Source organism: Dendrobates tinctorius, unplaced genomic scaffold, assembly GCF_039654945.1.
Source record: "Dendrobates tinctorius isolate UK_male_01 unplaced genomic scaffold, ASM3965494v1 ptg000003l, whole genome shotgun sequence".
NCBI lineage: Eukaryota > Metazoa > Chordata > Amphibia > Anura > Dendrobatidae > Dendrobates > Dendrobates tinctorius.
This window is the reverse complement of record NW_027361671.1, coordinates 21,093,507-21,102,185: the sequence shown is the minus strand read 5'-3', so window position 1 is coordinate 21,102,185 and position 8,679 is coordinate 21,093,507.

Genomic DNA, 8,679 nt, shown 5'->3' with positions numbered 1-8,679 from the left:
CACACGGGTGCACCTTCAAAAGTGCAGGGTTCGGAGTCCTGAGTAGTGATCACTCCTTACCTGAGGGTGGGATACCACACCTTTGGATGAGGTGCAGTACCTCTGTGTCGACCGTACCCTCAGGGGTGCGATAGTACCCTTTCTCAACTTTCGATATTGTTGTCAGATGCATACTGGGCCTGAGAGCATCTGTGTTTGCCTCCTGAAATGTATACGGAGATTCAGTATGTTTAAACTATACTATATATACCTTCTATCTAGTGATACTGTACCCTTTTGCAAATTTTTATATTATTGTCTAATCAATACCGTCTGTGTCTGACTCATGAAATATATATGGAGATTTACAATTATCCCTAGACTGTATAGAGCTGTCCGCTTCTGAAACAGTACCATATATCTGTATATCTGTTGGTATTTTGAGTCCATTTTCACAAAAATTATTAAGTATGGTGGAAGAGGCCGTGGACGTGGGTGTGGGGGGCAGCTGGTACTGATGTTGGTGGTGGTGTATCTGCTGGTAGTGCCAAAAGCACAATAGCAGCTAAGGCAGCTGCTGGCACAAGAAGGCCTTTAAGGCTCCCTTTTCTGGGAGTAGGTAAACTGTTTTTAAAGCCAGAGCATCAGGAACTGGTTTTGCCTTACATTGCCGAAAAAGCCTCCAGCTCTATCGCCTCTTCTGAAGTTTAAAAAAATGCAAGCACTGAGTCTTCAGTGCAGGCTTCTGGTCAGAAACCACCCCTTTCCTTGTCTCCTTCACCCCCACTAAAAGTGAAGGATGCAGCAGCCCACACTTCAGATTACTCCATGGAGCTCTTTTCACATGCCATGCTAGTGTTATCAAGTGAAATTCTGAATTCCCCAGTCCAACATGAATCGGAGATGGAGTGCACTGATGCACAGCCACTGCTAGATGATTCTGCTGGTACATTGACCCACAGCACTACATTCCCCTCGCACTCTTCAGAGCCAGAATGTGACACTGATGAAACTCAGGTGCCCCTTCCCGCATACAATACCACCTTACATGGTGACACAGAGGAAGGTGCAGATGAAAGTGACAGTTCCCTGAGCAGGTGGGGGTCCTACTCGTGGGCGACGGAAGTGGCACAGGGCCCCTCATAGTACACAAAAGTGTCTCTGCCGGTGGGAGGGCCCACTCGCCGTCAGACATACCGTCATACTATGAGGGGCCCTGTGCCAGTGCCGTTGCCCATGAGAGGGCCCCCATGCTTGCTCAGGGACACAGCACTTGCAAAACTTACCTCTCCCTGCTCCACCGCGGTGACGTCTTCCGCCTTTCCTGACAGTGTTATTCAGGTTAGAGAGCGCGATGACATCACGTCTGTATGCCCTCTACCAAAACAGTACAAGTGCAGAGAGCTTGAAGATGGCAATGCTGAGGAGTCCAGAGTAGAACAGTGCCCAGCGAGGAGAGGTATTTAATTTTCTTAAATGTTGGGAGCATTTTTTGGGGAGCAATATACACTGGAGAATGATATATGGGGCCCATCATACACTGGAGCATCATTCATTTGGCCCATCATATACTGGAGCATTCCAAATGGGGGACATCAGACACTGGAGCAACATTTATAGGGCCCATTATACACTGGAGCATTAGAAATGGGGCCTATTATATATGGAGCATTATTTGGGCCCATAACACACTGGAGCATCGTCCATGGGGACCAACATATTCTGGAGCATTCCAAATGGACATCAGACACTGGAGCAGCATTTACGGGGCCCATTATACACTGGAGCATTAGAAATGGGGCCCATTATATATGGAGCATTATTTGGGCCCATAAGAGAGTGGAGCATCATCCATGGGGACCAACATATACTGTAGCATTATGTGGAGCTCATCATATACTGTATGGAACATTATATGGGACCAATTATTCTGCATGGAGAAATATATGGGGCTCATTATTCTGTATGGCGCACTAGGTGGTGGCCATAATACTGTATGGAGTAATATACTGTCCATTTTTTGAGCTATTGTAGAATTTTAAATGGATATCAGTCATGTCATGTAAGCAGTGAAGTATTTTTCATTGTACTATACCTATATTTCTGTGCCGTATCGGAGCATTATGAATTGTGGTATGTGTTAAAAGGGCGCACTGACACTCTTTGGCCCAGAGCACACGAAAACCTGGCGCCAGCCCTACCCCCCCACAACTTTAGCCAAATAACCCCCAGTTTTCAATGCGTAACTATTAGTATAAAGTAAATTAAGGTTGACAAGCTTCAGTAATAAGAATTGATGTTGTTGGCATTGAAATGGGCACTGTAGGTGTGTTTACTGTCCTCCACTCCCTGCCGACTTTGCTTCCCCATTGACTTGCATTGGGTTTCGTGTTTCAGTCGGACCCTGACTTTTCCCTATAGTCGGCCGATTTCGCTCGACCCGACTTTTAAGAAAGTCGGGTTTCATGAAGCCCGAATCGACCCGAAAAAAGGCAAAGTCGCTCATCTCTACTTGCAATAAAAATGTTTCAGTTTAGGTTCGTGATAGATGGAAGCTTTCCGCAACCTGATAGCGGTGACCGTCACAAGGTATTCGGTCCCCACCCGCCTCAATTTCTCCATGTCTGCCGTCACGACATTACACAAGCAAGCACGTGTCCCATATTACCCAGGCCCTCAACAATGCTGTTACAGGGAAAGTGCACCTAACCACGAACACGTGGACAAGTCCTTGTGGGCAGGAACAGTATATCTCGCAGACGGAACAGTGGGGTAGCGTAGAATAAGTCATGACCCAGTTGGACATTGGGAGACCATGTCACAGATGTATGGAGGTGACAGGTCGTGGAAGGCTTTTTATGTCATAGTTAGGCATTTGACCTGTTACCTATGGGCAATAGGAAGGCACTGAAGGGCCTAGCAGAGAAGAGAGGCTGGGGAATAATGGAGGGACAGTTGGATTACTCTGGCAGCAGAGTTTAGTATAGATTTGAGTGGTACAAGAGTGCTAGAGGGGAGGCCAGAGAGTAGAAGGTTGCAATAGTCTAGGCGGGAGATCATGAGGGTGTGCCCAACCATTTTTGAGTTGTAGTGGGCAGGAGGAGGCAAGGGCTTGGATATGTAGCTTGAAAGAGAGGGCAGAGTTGAGGATCAGCCCGAGGCCATGAACATGTGGAACTATTTGTCCCGGTGTACAGTCCCGGCATTACACATGCACGTGTCCCACAACATTACCCGTGCCCTCAGCAATGCTCTTATTTGTAAAGTCCACCTAACCACAAACACGTGGACATGTGCATGTGGTCAGGGATGGCACATCTTACTGAGGGCACACTGGGTTAACATAGTGGAAGCAGTGACCCACTCCGACCTTGGTATGGTGCATGTCCCCCAACCCCAAATATTGAGGGCCCTACATTAACCTGGGTTGCCCCCCAGTCTACAGCTCCTGCATCTCCTCCTCCTTCTCCTTCGCCTCCTCTTCTGCCTCCATCTCCAAAAGTTGCACATCAGTCACAAGCTGGCAGCACTGCCTCATCAAAGCGGCAACAGGCTGTGCTGAAGCTAATGTGCTTAAGTAACAAACAGCACAATGATGAAAAGTTGTGGACAGCTTTGAAAGAGAAGGCAGATCTGCGGCTGACACCACAGAACCTACAGCCAGGCATGGTTGTGTGTGTCAATGGCTGGAACCTGGTGGCTGTTCTGTGGCAAGGCGAGCTCACACACTGCCATGCCTGGCTCATGCGCTTAACCTCATTGGTCAACATTTTATGAAAAGTGACATGGAGCTGCCAGATCTGCTAGGAAAAGTACAACGCTCTGCGTACTCATTTTAGTAAGTCAGCTACAGCTTCATCGCCCGAGCCGTGATTCAACATCGTTTGCAGCTTCTGGCTCAACAACTGGTGTATGATGTCCCCAGGCATTGGAACTCTACACTGCAGTTAATGACTAGTCTACCAGCATCAACAAGGTTGTCGGTATTCAGTTCTGACTTCACACATAAGATCTCAGGAGTGGACATGGATGTCTGACATGTGTACCATCCTCCAAAACTTTGAGGAATCCACCAAGAGGGTGAGCATCAATTACCCCATAATTAACATCTCCATCCTGCTTATATGTGTTCTAATTTGAATATTGGAAGTTATTACAGAGCGAAAACATATTTACAGTTTAACAGTTTCAAACACAACAGTCCTAAATAACAACGATAACAATAATCCAATAATTTAACCCAAATAAAACTACCCTGCTTGTGACAGCTTACAATCTACACTAAATAACAACAATAACAAAAATTTAACCCAAACAAAACAATCCTGCTCGTGACAACTTACAATATAAAATGAGGTGGGGAGCTTAAAAATACAGGGGTGCATTTACAAGAAGGTATTTGCAATGATATTTGTACTTTGATCTTACTGAAGTTTGTTGTAAGTGTTGCAGGCCTGAGGACAAGGAGGAGAAAGTGTTGCCTGTTAGCAGTCTGGGTCGCATTGGGCTGACTTTAAGTTACACTGCTTTTCCCGTGACCCTCACATTAGCAAAATTTTCAGTGACACTCATTACTGGTTGTGACACTTCTAGACCCACGCTACAAGGAGAACTTTCAATCTCTTCCAGAGGCAGAGAGGTGTACAAAAATGTTGCTGTACCAGAGGGCCCTTGTAGCGGAATTACTGAAAAAATTCCCATGTGAGAATGCTGGCAGCAGACATCAGTGTTTGTTGTACAACCAAGTAGTGCATGCGAGAGAGACAGAAGTACAGGCAGCGAAACAATGGCAAAATTCTGGGACAGTTTTCTCAGACCCTCCAATTGTGTCGGCACAGAGACAAGGGGTGCTGGCACAAGAAGTGCAATGTTTGGGAAGATGCTGAGGGAGTACCTTGCAGATCGTACAAATGTTCTACAGGATTCCTCTGTGCCTTTCAATTATTGGCTTTCCAAGCTGGACACATGGCATGAACTGGCTCTCTACGCCTTGGAGCTCCTGGCCTGCCCTGCTACTAGTGTTCTGTCAGAGCGGGTTTTTACTGCCGCTGGTGGAATTATAACAGATAAGCGCATCCACCTGTCAACTAACAATACTGACAGGCTGACTCTTATAAAAATGAACAAGGACTGGATTGGGCAAGGTTTACCTTATATACTCGAGTATAAGCCGATATTTCCAGCCCATTTTTTAAGGCTGAAAGTGCCCCTCTCGGCTTATACTCGAGTCATATACCGGGGTCAGCGGTGGAGGGAGAGCGTGGGTGTCAGAGATCATACTCACCCCCTCCTGGTGTGATCTCTGCAGCCCCCCTGCTTCTTCCATGGTCTCGGCGTCCCAGCTCTGCGTTCAGCGGTCACGAGGTACCGCTCATTAAAGTAATGAATATGCGCATATTCATGACTTTAATGAGCGGTACCACATGACCTTTGAAACCTGGAAGAGCAGCAGCGCTGAGACCATGGAAGAAGCAGGGGGGCTGCAGAGACCGTGCACCAGAAGGGGGTGAGTATGATGGGGAGGACAGGGAGCAGTGTTTTATTCACCTGCCCCGTTCCACTGCCGCACGCCGCTCTGTCCTCCGCATCCTCTAACTGTGACATTCAGGTTTGTGGGCGCGATGACATAGTCAGTGTGCGCCCTCTGCTGAACGTTACTGCAGAGGACCCGGGAGACAGAGCAGCGTGCAGCAGTGGAATGGGGACAGGTGAATATCGTCAGTGCTGGGGGCCTGAGCCAGTGGCGACACCAGCACCTGACCCACATAGCGCGCCAGTGTCCCCACCTGCTCAGGACACCAGCACCTGGCCCCCAGCGACGAGAGGTGAGTATGTCATTTTTTTTATTGCAGCAGCGATATATGGGCCATATTTATCTATGAAGCATCTTCATGGACCACCATTAACCCTTGTGCAGCATTTTATCAGGGGTATTATCTATGGAGCATTTTTTTGGACCACCATTAACCCTTATGCAGCACCACCCTCGGCTTATACTCAAGTCAATAAGTTTTCCCAGTTTTTTGTGGCAAAATTAGGGGTCTCGGGCTTATACCCAAGTATATACGGTACATAGCCCCAGGTATCAGTGGGCAGGAATATTTTGTTTTTGCATCTTAATTCTGATTTTTTTTTTATTTAAAAGCCTGTTGGCACTTTTGATGCGGCCCATATATTTCTGCTGCTGCCGCTGCTGCTATTAAAAAAAAAAAAAATGACATACTCACCTCTCATCGCTGGGGGCCAGGTGACCTGAGCAGGCAGGGACACCGGCGTGCTATGTGGGCCAGGTGCAGGTGTCGCCACTGGCTCAGGCCCCCGTCACTGGTGATATTCACATGTCCTCGTTCCATTGCCGTGCTGGGGCTATTATTTTTTACTTTGATATAGCATCATTAATTTTAATAATACCTGCCAGTTATTGTACTATTATCATCCTCTGACCTTCTGACTTATGATTGAACTATTTTGTATGCATCCAGGCAATATATATTATGCACTATGCACTTTATTAAGGGAATGAATATATGCATGCCTGGGCGATCTTTTTCCCATAGTCTCACATGGTATGCCCTCCATTGCTTTCATAGTTAAATTGCTGCCCGCCTGTTCTTTTCCATATGAATTGATTATTCAGTATGGATTTAATTCTTATTTTGTACATGTATTGTTTGTAATTTGAATCTGAAGTATATTTTTTGTGAAAAAAGTTAAATGTTCATTTTTTTTTTTTTAAACAATCCAAAAATTCCTGTGAAGCACCTGAAGGGTTAATAAACTTCCTGAATGTGGTTTTGAGCATCTTCAGGGGTGCAGTTTTTAGGCTGTGTGCCCACGATGCGTTTTGTTAAGCGTTTCCGCAGCGTTTGAGCCGGCTCAGGCGCTGCAGAAATGCTTAAAAGATGCATCAAATTAATTAGCATGCGTTTTTGGCTTCTTGTGCCAATGCATGCGTTTTTAACCGCTCAGGAATCGCTTAGCGGCTAAAAACGCAGCATGCTCATTAATTCCCGCATTGCTCAGCGTTTTTAGCCATCCCCAATGATCCCAGAAATCGCGTGTCAAAAAACCTGTTAAAAACGCATCAAAAACACGTCATAAATCGCGCAAAAAACGCACGGAAAAAGACGCACGATTTCTGGGAAGGGGATCCTTTTCCTCAGTGTTTAAAAACGCTAGCGTGGGCACATAGCCTTAGAATGGTGTCACTTTTGGGTATCATATAGACCCCTCAAAGTGGCTTCAAATGTGATGTGGTCCCTAAAAAAAACAAATGGTGTTGTAAAAATGAGAAATTGCTGTTAAACTTTTAACCCTTATAACTTCCTAACAAAATAATTTTTTAATTTTTTGGGTTCCAAAATTTTGAGTAAACATGCAGAAAATATTACTTAGTAAGTATTTTATGTAACATATCTCAAATTTTCATCAAATTTCAGTTTTTTTCACAAATAAACGCAAGTGATATCAAAGAAATTTTACCACTACCATGAAGTACAATATGTCACGAGAAAACATTGTCATAATCACCAGGATCCATGGAAACATTCCAGAGTTATTACCTCATAAATTGACAGTGGTCAGAATTGTAAAAACTGGCTTGGTCTTTAACCTACAAAACCACCCTTGTGGGTAAAGGGGTTAACAGGCAGGCAGCCTTCTGATTGTCTCCCTGGTTGTGTTCCTTCTAGTTTCCCTGACACACTGGTCAGTTCCTAAAAGGTGTAGTTTTTTTTCCTTTCCACAAAAGTTCAATGTACCTTATTTGCTCCAGTAAATAGCATGATTTATTGTATAGGTACTGTCACACTTAGCGATGTACCAGCGATCCCGACCAGCGATATGACGCGGTCAGGATCTCTGGTGCATCGCTAAGTGGTCACTAGTGAGCTGCCACACAGGCAGATCTCACCAGCGACATCGCTGGGGACGGGGGTCGCTACTTATCTGTCACACTAGGCGATCCTGCGTCCTCCCGCCCGGCTCCATGCTCGTCTCTCCACAGGAAGCGCCGCAGGAAGCTGAAGACGAGAAGCAGTCCTGAAAGTTCTCGCACGATCAGCGATAACTAGCGGGGGAGCGGGTCGGAGGTAAGTATCAGACATAGCGATATCGCTAGCAATATCGCTATACCGTCACAAGTTATAGCGATATTGCTAGCGATATCGCTTAGTGTGACAGTACCTTAAAACTGAGACCCCCTATATCTAAGCCTACTGACAGGGAAAATCATTAATCTTTTTAACCTCGAAACTTCAGATCTGTTAATGGAGCTCACTGATAGCGGACCTTGTTAAAACAAATAATGTAAGGATTATGATTAATGAGATTAATGAGAATTTTTCTAACAATCTGCAATGCAAGCAAACAATTATTTGCAAAGATATATAATCAGCGTTGTCAAATGTCAGCTGCTATAACTGGTGTAGAACATGGGATAGTGAATCTGTGTGTACTAGCAGCAGCATAACTTGGCCCCAATGTAAAATCTCATACTTAGTGCCCAGCTAGCATGGGTTTTTATTACTACTGATCTTCTCATATGGACCAAAGAAACCTTTCGAGCTCCTAGGCTGATCGCTTTTATAGCATGCAGATGAAGCAGCATCTGCATACTATAGAAGCTGTCAGCGCTGCACTCAGTGCACTGACACTGAGGGACTTCCTGATCATGCACTGTGCATGACCAGGAAGTATCTT